This window comes from Natrix helvetica (genome assembly GCF_964273705.1).
Source record: "Natrix helvetica genome assembly, chromosome: 4".
Taxonomy (NCBI): Eukaryota; Metazoa; Chordata; class Lepidosauria; order Squamata; family Natricidae; genus Natrix; species Natrix helvetica.
In genome coordinates, this window is record NC_138550.1 from 50,836,887 (window position 1) to 50,852,428 (window position 15,542).

A 15,542-nucleotide genomic window follows, 5' to 3' on the forward strand; every position below is an offset into this window, starting at 1 on the left:
GATCTTTCAAAAATAATGAAAGGGTCATAAATTGATATTCAAAAGATGCAGCAAAAGGAGATAAAGAGTAAGAACAATTAGTCTGTGCAAAAATATTAGAAAGATATATAGGATTCCAAGAGAGGAACATAAAAGAATCACTAAAAAAGCAATAAATGATGAAATTCTAAAAAGGCTGAGAGATTATGGATAGAGATATAATATTTTGCAATTTAGAAATAAGTGGAAAGTTTCAACTGGGAAAACAGTAGTGTGTGTGTGTGTGTTTGTGTATTGTGTTGTATTTGTGCTGATAAATAAATAAAGGGAGACTAGTATAGATCTATTTCAAGCTATTTAGCTCTCATCAGCTAGCCATACCCTTACTGGGAATCCAACCAGGGCTGTATTGCATATTAGGCCGATGTAATTGCCACTAAGCCACAGGCTCTCTTCCTTATCAGGTAGGCCAGGGAAATAGGTATGTATTTGTGTTACAACCCCTGGTATGCCTATTTCCCTGGCCTAGCTGATAAGGAAGAGAGTCTGTGGCTTAGTGGCAATTACATCGGCCTAATATGCAATACAGCCCTGGTTCGATCCCCAGTAAGGGTATGGCTAGCTGATGAGAGCTAAGTAGCTTGAAATAGATCTATACTAGTCTCTCTTTATTTATTTATCAGCACAAATACAACACAAATATAAAAAGGCAACATTAAAAATAAAAATATGGTTTTCTGCCTGGATGGTCCTCTGTAATGAGCCGAAGGACAGAAAGGGGGAGTAGTGAGCTCCCTCCCATATTTGGGCATACCAGGGGTTGTAACACACACACATACATACATACATACATACATACACATACACACACACACACACACACACACACACACACACTGGAATTTATTATAAACATTAAGATTAGGTGGTGCAATTAGGTATATATAAAGGTATTATTATGATCAACAGGGTATAAAAAATATATTGGAAAATATAGTTTTCAAGGACTATAAATTCAGGGGATTTAGAGATATAATCTTGGGACTGATTAAAATTTATTGATAACTGGTTTTATTGGTATTTAGAGAAAGTTGAAAATGTGGAAAATGTGGAATTTATAGAATATTGAAAATGTGGTGGAACACTGAGTGATAAATTGGGAAAATATTAGTGTAATATCTATTGATACATAAAAGAATATATTATAATTATAATGAGCACATTAAGGCTAGAAGTTGGAAGTTAAAAATTCTGTATATATAATTGTATTATTACGGTGAGTTCTGTGTGAAAAATATGTCAACCCAGTCATTACACTGTCCACAAAAATATTGGTTGTTAAAGAAAAACTGTAAATAAAACATACAGTAAACAAAAAAAAGGGGGGGGTGAAAATAGAAAACACTAATACATAGCAGTTCAGTAGATCTTATAATACTTTGTTTGTTAACTTTGGAATGCCCACATTGTAGAAAAAGATAGCAAAGATTGATTGCACTGTTCCAGTTGTGGGTCTATTTCATATTTTTGTAACAATCCATTTGGATCTCAGGGTGGGGAGCTGGGGACATCAGCAATCTAAATTCTAATATGCCTTAAAATGCTTCATAACTAGATTCAGATCTCAGCAAAAATTGCAATTGATATTTTTTCTGCAGATATGAGTGCCTTTGATTCTAGCTTGTGATGCTCAAATGCTCAGTACAATTACATGTAGCACAATAATGTTTGTGTCATCATTTTTTACCATTCTGTTGCCAGCATCTGCTCTCAAAAACCATCACGACATCCAACATGTCACACATGAGTAATCAGGGATTGACGGTACATTATTACCAAAAATTAGAGTATGTCAGAGGAAAAAGCACTCTATTCACCAAAAACGGAGACGGTATTCCAGTTTAATGTTTTTTTTAATGGACAATTGCTACTTTATAGCTGCACCAGAAGCAAACAATAGAACCTTTCAAAGACATCCACAAATTCAACCATTTCATCAAAATGACAAAGTGATACAAATTCCACTTCTTTTGTATGTATTCATGATGTTATGATAAATACGCAAAAAGTGCTGAGTTTGTGTTGGGTTAACATGACACACCTTTTGGCAGTTGTCACCAGCTCCCACTGCTGAAACCTCTGCGATCATGAGGAACAGCCTAACTGTGAAACTGAGTTATAACCATGCAAGATTCTTATAATTAAGTAACTTCTGTTCCTGTTTTAAGAGTGCCTTTAAGCTTCCACCTGCCATAGAGGCATAGTCCTCAACTCAACATTTATACATGTAAAATATTGCAACCTTGTAAGCCTATTATTAATGTTGCTGAAGCCTTGCTGTAGAACTTTATCATAACTCTTTTAAACTTTGGAGGGAACTTTGTGTTTTGTTCAAATTATACCTTTGTTTTGAAACTTGTCAACAGCATATTTTAGAGTGAAGTCCTTTGGAAACTTGCAGTAAGAGGTACAATTAATCAATTATGAATCCAAACGCCAACCAGCTTCCAAATACAAATCTAATCAAGATGTGAATAAAGAATCTACTATTAGCCTATGGGCAAGAGTTCTTTTTGGTCCTTTGCCTCAGGCAATAAATTGTCTTGAGTGGTTGGGCATGGAAGATTTTCTTCTCCTCCAAGAATCCAGAAATGCATTGAAGTACATTTGAAGGAAAAATAGATTTACCCAACATATGAATATGTAGATCAGCAGTCCCCAATAAGGTGAGATTTTAACAGGGGATTTCTTAGTTTAGGGACTGAGAGAACATTGTACCAGCACAGTCCCACTTAGAACTTAAGGAGAAAAATAATAGAAATGAGATCTTGATTAAAGTCATTCATGCCTTTTAAATAGCATGTTTTAACAAGCACTTTAAAAGAAGAATATACAAAGCTAGATTACACTTTGTGGAATGAGAATTAGGTACTTGCACAAAGTTTGGTGTTTCCTAATTTTTTGGGGAACTTATTTTCTCCGTATATTAATTCAGACCATTCAGCACAAAGCTGGTATATAGTTCCATAACAAATAGTTGAGTTTAACCCCATTGGTTTCACAAATACAGATGTTTCTGTGGTGACTTTATTATCAGTGATTTATATTTCTACATTTGTTCATTCATTCATGCATTCATTTGAAAGAACTATATTTCTCTCTCTGTAGATACACATTTCAGTGGCTTACAAATATACAATAAAAGCACTCATAAAAGCATTCGTAAAAGTAGCAGATACATAGTCACATGTGTAAGATGTACAACTATGTAAATTGATTATATATATATGTATGTATGTATGTATGTATGTATGTATGTATGTATGTATGTATGTATATGCATGTATATGTATGTATATGTATATATATATGTATATATATGTATATATATGTATGTATGTATTCGTTTTACAACCCCTGGTATGCCCAAATATGGGAGGGAGCTCACTACTCCCCCTTTCTGTCCTTTGGCTCATTACAGAGGACCATCCTCTGGACCATATGGCAGAAAACCATATTTTTTTTATTTTTAATGTTGCCTTTTTATATTTATGTTGTATTTGTGCTGATAAATAAATAAAGGGAGACTAGTATAGATCTATTTCAAGCTATTTAGCTCTCATCAGCTAGCCCTGGTTATATATATATAGTCAGTTAGTTGATCATTTATATTAGTGTTGACCTGAGGTGTGAAAGAATTTTAAGGGGAAAGAAAGAAGCAAGCCATTGAGAAGACCCTTGGTCGTGAGACAGATACAGAAATAAGTTGAGATATAGATATAGGTAGAGGTAGAGGTAGAGGTAGAGGTAGAGGTAGAGGTAGAGGTAGAGGTAGAGATAGAGGTAGGTAGGTAGGTAGGTAGGTAGATGATAGATAGATAGATAGATAGATAGATAGATAGATAGATAGATAGAGTGTGAGTGAGTGAGTGAGTGAGTGAGTGAGTGAAAGAGAGAGGGAGAGGGAATATGAAGACATTTGTGTTTAGTAGATGAGACAGAAAAACTCAGATAAGCTTACAAGATTTATATTGGTTTATTAGGACGGTCAGGTCAAGAAACAAATATCACAAGAATTCCATCAATGTTTCTTTATTGTTGTTGGGTATAGTAACATAATTGTGAAATTTTTCCAGAGTTGCTCTCTGCCTCTTCTCATAGTTAACAGAATCAAGGCAAGGCTATATTTTGAGTTTCAAATGCTTTCTTCTATCTTTGGGCTGTGTGCCCCCCCCCAATAGTTACTTAATGTCTTGTTGTTTCCTTTCTTTCTCCCTCAATTTCTGTCCAATACCTTCCCAAGGTTATCTCTAAAGTTATTTACAATCAGACAAGAGACAACTAGAGTAAGAACCATTATTTCAATATGGCAAGGATATTTTGTGAGCAGATACCTTGAAAATGAATTTAAAAGAATACATCAAATCATACTGAGTAGGTTATATTACAAATTCGTAAAAAGAAACAGGTCCCTTCTGCCTGGCTGCAAAAAAAAAGATAACTGTTTAATACAATCAAAGATTTGGTGCTTTATGTGTCTATTTATAGTCCATTTAATTTAGAATTATGACAATGAACATAATCCTAATATATTGGTGCTTCCAGCTATAGGAAGCAAGGAATGTCTGTTTTGTAATTCTTAATGCTTGAGCTCCATGGGACTAGTAGGATCACTGTTTTCTAATTTGCAGGGTAGCATTCATTTGTTTTGAATCTTACTATATATTTTTCATTTTTTTAAAAAAAATGAAATAGCAAAGAAACAGGGGACTTATTTTGAATTACATGCCACCACACCTTCTCCTGACACTTTTGTCCTTAGCTCTAAAACAGTGGATACAGGAACTGGGAAAGTTTCAGCAAAATACTTAGATAACATAGTTCTCACGTTAAAAAGCCACAAATTAATAACGAGACCATATTTAGAGAGAGACAGAGCAAAGATGTGAGGATGATACTAACTTATTCTACATTTAGGATAGCTATAAAATCATGTTTGTATCTATTGCCTGCAGAAGAGACTTTATGATTCATTCTGAAGCTGTGTAGTGACCTTCCCTATAGAGGTGTAATGAGGAATCATATAAACCTCATGAAAAGTGATCAGCAGGGGTCTGAGTTCATAAGCATTTACAAGGAAGCAAAATTGTGTCTCTTGGTATCTATGCTTCGGAAGGAGGAGGATAGTTCAGAATAATTGCATTGCGGTGAATAGAGTGTTGGTATCACAAGGAGAAGAAAGCTAAGTGTTACAAATAGAGAATTTTCTGTACTGTATAGAGTTTTTTACCAATTTCTTAGTAGGCTGATTTTTTTAAAATGAATTATAAGTAGTCCTCACTTAATGATGGTAATTGAGAATGGAATTTCTGGCACTAAATGATGTGGTCATGGGATGTGATGTCATGTGACCATGTTGCTTAGCAACAGCTGTTCTGGCAGTCCCTGGTTACTTTAATTAAGTGAATCACTGCAAGTCTTTAAGTGAGAACCTCATACACAATTGTGACTATGACTTTCTGCTGGCTTTACCTTCGCCTTTGCTTGTGGAAGCTGGCAAGGAAGGTCACAAATGGTGATCACATCACTGCATGATGCTACAACATTAGAAATGTGGTCTGGTTGCTAAATGCCCAAATTGTGATTACATGACAGCAGAAGTTCAGTTAGGTTTCAGGGATTGCTTTACTGAATGAGTTAACTAAAGGCTACTTTTACAGTTGTGAGAGCTGAATGGATTATCATTGCAACCATTGCTTGGAGGAAGAATTAAATAACTGTTCTAGAAAGGAGAAACGAATAAAAAGATTTATGTGAGTGGTGAGTTGTTGCTGCAGGAATAATAAGCTTTATGGATGTAGTCATTAATATGTAAAATCTTTTCCCCCAAACATAGAAAGAGTAAAAGTTTGATCTAGGTTGACTGTTTGATATGATTATTCTGAAGCATAAATAATGAGGTACAAAGTATAAATATAAATATGTTTTTAGAACACACTCCTTTCATTTAAGCACTATAACTGCACATTTATCCATCCAGAATGTAAGCTTTGTTTGTTGTACATTTCATGCCTCTTTTGACAAGAGACAGTTCTTATTTACTTCCTTTTTTTAACCACTTTGGCTGTCAAGGGGGACAAGTAACCATACTATATCACTGAATGGGTATACCTTATTTAAGATAAATGAATGACAAATTTACATGTATGCAATAATACATTAATCAATTATTTTCATGCCTGAAACTGAGAAGAAAATTAAATGTACACAGATATTTGAAAAATTAAGCCAAAGGATCACCTGACCCAATGATCAATACAGAATTCCATTTCTTGAGTTGAATGGCATTTTTGAGACAAATACTTTCAATGTGGAATGGGACAACTTAGTGTGGCCAATTTGCTGTGGCCAGTTCACCACTGCCAACTTGCCATGGCCAACTCACCACCAAACTTACTGCAGGAGAACTCGTTGCAGGGCAATTCAACAATTCAATTTAAATATTTACAATAATTTAAAAAAAAATATTTTAATTTTTGTCCTTTTGTCCCTCCTTTTATGGTCTTTATTTCATTATTCTATGCCACAATTTCTTTGATATGAGTGTGACTCTTGTCCTGCAGCAAGTTGTCCCATGGTAAGTTGGCCTAGCCAAAGGGTCTGTGATGAGTTGTCCATGCCAAATTGGCTGTCCCAGTTGTTGTAGAGCAGTTTCAGTGACTCGCATATACACTCTAAGTAAAGATAAAGGTAAAGGTTTGTCATGTCCAGTTGTGTCTGACTCTAAGAGGCAGTGCTCATCTCCGTTTCTTAGCTGAGGGAGCCAGAATTGACTCAAGACACTTCTGTGGACAGGTGGACAGCATGACTATATGCCTAGGTGCATGGAACACTGTTCTCTTCTGATCAAAGCAGTATCTATTTATCTACTGACATTTGCATGCTTTCAAACTGGTAGGTGGACAAGATCTGGGGTAAGTAACAGGAACTCACATTGTTGTGCAATGCTTGGGTTTCGAACCTGGGCTGTCAGTTTTTAAACACTGAGTTGTCAACAAATAAAAAACTTTCATTGAGTGCCTAACATTGCTGCAGTATTTTTATAAAAAGAAACCTTGGCCTTTTTATTCTTTTCCAGAGATACTTTAATAGTGTAGATTTAGATATAGATGAAGGACACCATCATTATTCACTTTCTTGCTGTTCATTTCATTTCTGAATATAGTAATTAAGAACTATACAGTTAAGATATTTAGTCATTATCCAGTCAAGATTTTTTAAAAAAAAAAATTAAATAATTCCCTCATTTGCTGTAAATCTTTGAAAAGTTATTTTGCGTGTCCCATCCATCTGTCGCCATCCTTCATATCTCCAATTAGATCTGTTTACCCCATAAGATCCAGCAGGCTAAGGCACGTTTCAGATCCTTTCTATGAAACAAGGTGAGACCTGAGATGTGCCTTTGTTGTTGCAGTGCCTACCTAAAGGAACAGCATCTTCCCCAATGGTCATCGTTGTGTTGACTTTCCTTAACGCCTCCAAAATTTGACCTTCCTTCCATTCCCCCAGTTAAGCTAGAGCAGGGGTGTCAAACTCGTGGCCCACAGGGTGGACGTGTCACATGCTGACCACGCACATGGCTGGTTTAGCGAAGGGGGAAAAGTCATGATATCTCACATGACAATGCCGTGATGATGCGAGTTTGACACCCCTGAGCTAGAGTATGGCATAAACCCATTCTAAGCTGAAAGGTCTTGAATTTGCTGTAGTTGGCCTCATTTATTCTATTTCAATATGAAATATGTTGCAGTTGGCATTGTTTATTCCATTTTGGATGTTTGTTAGGTTTTATTTTGAGGTTCTTTGTATTTTTACAGCTCTAACCATGTGAAAGCCATTTAAAGACACTTTTACAATATAAATCATATAAAATCAAACCACTCAATCAATAAAATCTATAATTTGTTCCCAACTGTAGTAAATGTACAAAAATGCCTACATTTCAGAAACAGTTATTTGAGTAAATGCTTTTAGTCATTATTGAAAACATATGCTAAGATTTTGAAATGGAAAAATGTTATTTTTCTCCCTATATCTATTCATGAAACTGAGGTTTCTTTGTCATCAGCACAAATTAACATGGTAATACCAGTATAAATGCACAGTATTTGTTTTTGCAAAAGAAAAAAAGGAGCATTCATTTTTATGTATTTATCACAGTGTTTTGTGTACTTTAGCCACAGAGAATTAATGAGAACTTAAAGTTCTGCTGAGAACACCGCATAAACCTTAGCTTTCCAACACAGAGGGGTGGCAAAATTATGATACTTCTATTCATATTGGACTTATCTTTTCAACATTTAATAACCATCAGTCTTTCCCAAAATTAATCTGAACCCCAGTCAAACCACTGCTGAGCTTGCAGTTGATTCTAATTTTAATTTTCTATTTATAGAGAAATATATTCCACAGTTTGGCTTACATAAACAAGCATAAATTAAATAAAGGAAGTAATTCTGTATTTGTCAGCATAGAACCAGTTCAGCCATTTCGGAAGGATGCATTACGAATTCTCCTATTATGAATATTCACAAGGGAACCATACATCCACAGTTACCCTAATATATGATGTATTAGGCTCATTGAAAATCTCAGCTGGTATTACTATAAGAGAGATACCCCTCTAATGTTTATGGAAATAAATAAACCACAGACAAGGCAAAATAGGCGAAGAGTCAGCAGATCACAAGAGAATGGTTTCTGAGCTCCTATTTACAAAAATAGCTACAGAATGCAAAGGTTTTATGCAGGGGTGGGTTCCAGCAGGCATTACTCCCAGTTTGCTCCTGTGCGCACTGTGCGCGCATGCGCAGTGCAATTAAAATTGTTCTGCACATGCACAGAGTTGAAAAACAAGATGTTTGCAAAGCAGCTCTTAAAGAGAGTGAAGCGGGTGCGGCGCACCCAGAGCTGCCACTTCTTCACAACAGCCAAGGATGGAAGAGGAGCTGAGGAACTCCAGGGAGTCTCCCACATGTTGCACCCCCTCCCAGCCTTCTCCCGTGCTTCTGTGCTGTTTTCTGGCACCCAGCTTGCTGGTCTGCCCTCATCCCCACTGCAGCTGCAATGTCCCAATTACCACTACCAGTTCACCCAAACTGGTCCGAAAATTTACTCTTCCGAGCTTTCGGATTCATGCTGGAGCTCATCTTTAGGGAATTTCTTTCTATTGTAATACATCTTTGGGCTGTTCCGTGAGTTGTGTTTATATGCTGCCTTCCTATTGGCTGATTGGTGTGTTACTGGCTGATGATTGGCTGTCATTCTGTCATTTCCTTGTGCTGCCAAGTGCACGGCTTCTAAGTATTTGATAAGCTGGTGGTAATTCAGCATGCCTGTTGACTGACAAGGGGCCAACTACTTTGGATAGTAACATGAACTATCTACATGATGAAAGGAATACAGGGATAATTTCCACAAATTCATGAAGACTTGGATAATCTAAAATCAGTAATTGCATTTGCGGCAAGTATTCTTCTAAGTGCAATAGAGGGGGGGGGAGTCACAGGTGTTACATGGTGCTACAGAGAAGAACCCAAATATGCCATAAAAGAAGAGTCCCCAATTAAAATGATAGAACACAAGAATGAAACCTGAGAAAATATATAAATACATTTGAAACTGTTAAGTTTTCTTCAATTTACTTGCTTTTCCCTTCCTCATCAAAATTCTAATACATTAATAGGCTGTAGGAAGTTGTTAAATTCTACTCGTTTCTGACTTGAGCAACTTCTTCTTTGTTTCCTTCTGAATGCTGACCTAGTTTTAGAAGAAGGCAGCTATCTATCCTGCCCCTTTCCAGGATAGGCAGGAGATCTGTGTCTATTTCCCCAAAATCAAGTCAGATCTGTGAGAAAGTGGGTTCAGTTTTGGATACTATCCATCCATCTGGAAATATCAGCTGGATGAGAGGCTATTGCACAACAATCATGTACTTCTATGTGCTGAGCATGAATAAAACCTGTTCCATATCTACAGTAGCAGCAGGTTGCTTCTGCACCATGTTGAGTTAATTTTTCCAGCTTCTTCAATTGTAAGAACCGCTATTACAGGTAGTCCTCAAATTATGAATGTAATGGGGCCTGCCAATTACATTTGTAACCTGAGGATTCTTTGGAGTGAATCGTGTAAAATGAGCGTGAAAACTACCTTCTTTCACTCATGCATTTGCTAATCAAATGTGCAGATCGTTAAGTGCACATGAGATATCTCAGGATGGGGAAGGCCTTGGGGGGGATTAGTATGGAACAGGCAACCTGCTTAAGACCACCCAAGGCCTCCCCTGAGCTACTGAGATATCTCATACTCCATACAATTGCTTCCCCCCATCCTGCCAAAGGTTCACTCACCTTGCGAAGATCTAGTGAGCTTTCTCCTCTTCAGCATCTCTGCCATGTAAGATCATAGTCCCCAGAAATTTCCAGTCTCTGCACAAAACATAATAGGACACTTCAAGGCTGATGGGGCACTTCAAGGAAGAGTGATTTTGCTGCCTCAAAGCATCTTGTTGGCTTGCAAATGCTTTTCACGCTGAAAGTGAAAGGTTCTGGGGCTGTGATCTCACGCAACCTCAGTCACCCATCTGCTTTTGCAGAGAATGGGTGCTTGAAGTCGTGCAAGATCATGGCCCCCAGAAGCATTCACTATCACCATGAAAACTATTTCCAAGCTGATCTGACACTGGAAGCGAAATTATCTCACTCTCAAAGAAATTGTGGCAGAAAGGAAACAGATCTTTGCAAAGTAAGTGCGTTCTCTGTGGCAGCAGTGGTGTATTCAACGTTAAGCAGACTAAGGATATGCTTAGGGCACCAGGCCCAGGGGGGCACCACAGAGTTGAGAATGAAAAAACCCAATGAAGATTTGTACAGTATATACAAAGGAGGGGCACCAAGATTTGTCAGGGCTTAGGGCACCAGTGACATTAATCTGCCACTGTGTGGCAGGATGGAAGAGGGGAAGCAATTGCAGGGAGCCAGGGAGGGGAATAGGCAGGATGAATGTTGCAGGGCCTCTTTGGTCATTTATGAGGCTGCCATAGTGCTGCAATATTCATAATTTTGGGACTGCATCATAAATACTTGGGGGAGGGGGTATTTATCAGCTGATCGGCAGTTGGATCTGCCTCCTGGAATACCTCCAGTCAGCTGTTCCAGGCTGCGGGGATCACCACTGCCTATCGGTGCTGGTGCAGCCCATTGCTGCTGCCACCTCTCGCTGCCTCCACGCACCCCATTTTGGCCTCCGCACATCCCATTTTGTGACCCATTCCAGGCGGCAGGGATAAGTGGCAGTGGTGATCAGCCGTGCCGGTAACGATAGGCAGCACCAATCCCTGCAGCCTGGAACAGCTGCCAATCAGCTGCTTGTGCTAAATCAGGCTGTGCTTTTTTTTTTAAACAAAATTTTATTGGTTTTCAAATATATAGGGGAGGGTAAATAGGTATACAAAATTTTTTGGCAGCTTTCATACTGTTGGTAGAGCTCCCAGCACGATACTCACATATATAACATTGTACAAACAAAATTATAAAAGAAAACAGTAAACCAAATCTTACTCTATATTGTTAGTTCTGTGTTCCTACATGTTTCTCTTTGTCATTCTCTAATATATCACTAACTGCTATTGTTCCAAATAGTTTTATTTTTGTGATCTGAGCCTTTTCGATATTGCTTCTTCCTCCCTGTTGCCAGAGAGAGCCTCAGTGCCCCCCTCCTTCCCGTCTTGAGTCTTGCTATCTTGTGTTTTACTGTCTCTTTCACTACTCCCACTCAATTCCTCCTCTGAGAGCAGAAAATTCTTTTTGATGAAGGCCTCCGCCTCCTGAACTGTATTAATTCTGATCCTATTTCCCTCCCAGAAGATTAACATCCCCTCTGGTATCAACCATTTAAACCAGATCCCCTAAATCAGGCTGTGCTGAAACTGACCAGGCTGTTTGCTGTTTGCTATAAGGAGGCAAATTGCTAGGAGGCAGAAGCATTTTTTTTCTTTTTTTCCTCTCCAAAAGCTAGGTGCATCTTATACTTCGGAGTGTCTTATCATGCAAAAAATACGGTATTTTACATTTTTGTCCTGTCTAATTCAGAGGTTAATTAGACTCCAGATATCAATTTATAGCAGCTGTGGCATAACATGCCCTCACAAAATTTATTCCTCTTCATGCTGTTTGTTCTGTCTCCCAGAAATAGATTCATAACTACTTTTATATCATTCTCTTAACTTTGTATTTGACTACATTCTCACTATGAGAATTTAAAACAATTTTTAAAATGTATCAGGAGATTCATTGTGAAGTATCTTCTGCTAATAAAGAATCTGATTTATTCACATTTGTCGTTTGTGTAGAATTTTTTGCAGATGAAAGTAGTGGTAAGATGGGGTAGGAAAGGGAAGGCTACTTTTCTTTGCACATGCTTAAATCCATGTCTGGTCTGAAAGCATTTTAATTTTAAAATAGTTTTTATTAAACATTTTTACCTTTAAAAACAGAAAAAAGCAACAACAAAAAAGAAAAAAAGGCAAACATAACAATATACAAAATAGTTATACCAGGTATTCTTATATACCTAAAATTGGATCTAATCCTTTCCTTGTAGTTACTGCTAACATTTCTCCAAATGTGAAAGCATTTTTTTAACTTTTCAAAATTCCATCTGGTATGGTTGATCAGATAATAAGCAGCACTTGCTTAATTAACTTATGCCATTATGTTTCACTGGTTTCAATAACAGATTAAACATATTCTTATTTAATATTGGCTAAATTGTGTTTACATAATCCTTGATTGTGCCAATTACAAAAAAAACTAGTCTTAGTATTAGTTATAATTGCTAAAATATTTAGTCCTACATTCTACATTTATTCATTCATATTACATAGCTTTTAGGCATGTTCAGGCAGGTTTGAGTGTAACAGCCTACAGACTTCACTTGTATTATGACCAGCTGCCCTGCTTCTTTATAACAAGAAGGGCTTATCAAGTTTCTCCTTAGGAAGCCAGGACTCTTCCCATTTCCCTTTAGGTTTCTAGTTTTACAGAATTTCTTGCAGAAAACAAAGTCAGCTGCCAGACTTTGTTTCAGATCCAGTTTTAGCCCTGATCTCCTTTTTCTTGTCTGGTGAATCTAAGAAAAAAATAAAGGTAAAGGTTCCCCTCGCACATATGTGCTAGTTGTTCCCGACTCTAGGGGGCGGTGCTCATTTCCATTTCTAAGCCAGAGCCAGCGCTGTCCAAAGATATCTCTGTGATCATGTGGCCGGCATGACTAAATGCCAAAGGTGCACAGAATGCTGTTACCTTCCCACAAAATGTGGCCTCTATTTTTTTACTTGCATTTTTACACTATTAGGTTGGCAGAAGCTGGGACAAGTAACGGAAGCTCACTTCGTTACGTGGCACTAGGGATTCGAACTGCCAAACTGCCAACCTTTCCGATCGAGCTCTTAACCACTGAGCCACCGCGTCCCCGATAAGAAAAAAATAGGTATAATTATCACTATTTTTCTACAACTTAGTGATTTTTTTTCTTGGGCTCTTCAAATCCAGTCACAACTATCAACTGACTTTTTCTTAAGTATCTCAACAAGGATGGTTAAGGAAGATTCATGAATCCCAAATCTATAGAATCCAAGTTTAACCTTGTTCTGTTTTGCTAATGAACTAATTCTTCAAATAGGAAGAAGTTACTTCTGAAAAGTACTTCTGAAATCTAGATATTATTTGAGATGCCAACAGAACACATTAACTCAATTTGTTTAAAATAGTGACGCTCATTAATTATTGTTTAAACATTCACAGAATATTATGTCAATATATGTGGCTCTTTGTATTTAATACATGGTATTCTTGAGACCAGGGTTGCTATCATTTAACATAATCTCCATGCAAATATCCAGTATACACATAATCAAGCCCACTTGTAATGTTATCACAACTAATCTTTATTTATTTATTCATAAATATATTAAAAATCAAGATTACCTGAATGCTCATATGACATTCAGAATAACTAACTTCATATCTGCGTAAAATATTCTTTAATTTAAGCCTATTGATATTTCATATGTGTTATCTAAAGCAACAAACTTTCTTTCTTGCATCAATATATTTCTTGCTAGAGAGCAAAAATGTGTTCTGCACATTTCTTGTTGGGCATAGAGGCATATTGTATATTCCAAATATTGTTTGATGATACGTTTCATAACATTTCAGAATTCTCTAACTTTCTAGGCACAATTAACACCTCCTCCCCCCACATCCAGCTTGCTATCCTCTTATTTCTTTATACTGGAACTATAATACCATTCTTCTAAGTCATATATTCTTAATCCTCATGTTAAATTGTATAGTCACTAGAAAAGCAAGCCAAGTGCTATTGCAGTATACAGACCTGGAACCTTTCCATTTTTAAAACATTTCCACAGCTTTCATGATGCCCTTTTATCTTTTTTTAAAAAAAACTTGGCCATGAACAATTACAGCATTTGTTTCAATTCCTTTTTTGACATCTCAATGTCATTCCCACGGAGCTCTCTAAAAATATTCCTTGCAGCTTTCCTTTATTTCGTTTTCATCTCAAATAATTTCATCAATTTTATTTTTAATTTCATCACTTTATTGGAGACTCAATTTCATCCATTTTCAAAACAACTGTTAATCAAAATGACTCTTCGTTTCCACTGCCCATTTTAAACTTAACCCATCCTTTCTCTGCCTTATTATATTATTTGCTATGAATTATTTTTCCTTTCTCTTATTTCACAGACAGATGAAACAAATAATTTTCTTTAATTCGATACATTTGTGAGTTTATATTCCCAGTCAGTTAATGCTGTTATTCTAATGCATGCAAGGTCTTCTAAGGACTTTGGTCATTATCAGATGAAGTCATGGATACTGATCTCCACCACGTATCATAGCTTTGGCCAATCAAAAATTTTATGCAATTATTTTTAGGAGAATATGTGTTGATACAGTTACTAACCTTAATTGAATCTATTTCATTTACAGCATCCCTGCTAATGGTAAAGACATTTTAATATATTTGGCTAGTGTGCAACAAGTCGACCAAAGCTCATTTTTGTCTCAAGCATGTACATTCTATTCTTTGCAGGCTGGGATCCCTGATCTAGAGCCTACCTTGCAATCAAACATATTATTGTGCTAATTCCATTATCTATGAACTGTGTGAAGTGCTTTGAGGATGCATGCCCTATCTATATTTTATTAATGTATGAAAATATAAACTCAATATACACATTTTAAACTGATTTTTAAAATTAAATAGTGAAACAAAATAAGTGAATTTCTCTGTTTCTCTCTTAGATATGAAATACATTTTACATATTTTCTGTCAGCAATGTGAATCATGCAGATTTAATTAGAAAATGTAAAAGACTATATAATACTCCTTCCTTTATAACTGCAGTCTCATCCCTGTTGTAGTCGTTGCATATTTTTTAAAAAATTACAGATAGATAGTTGCATAATACATCTTAG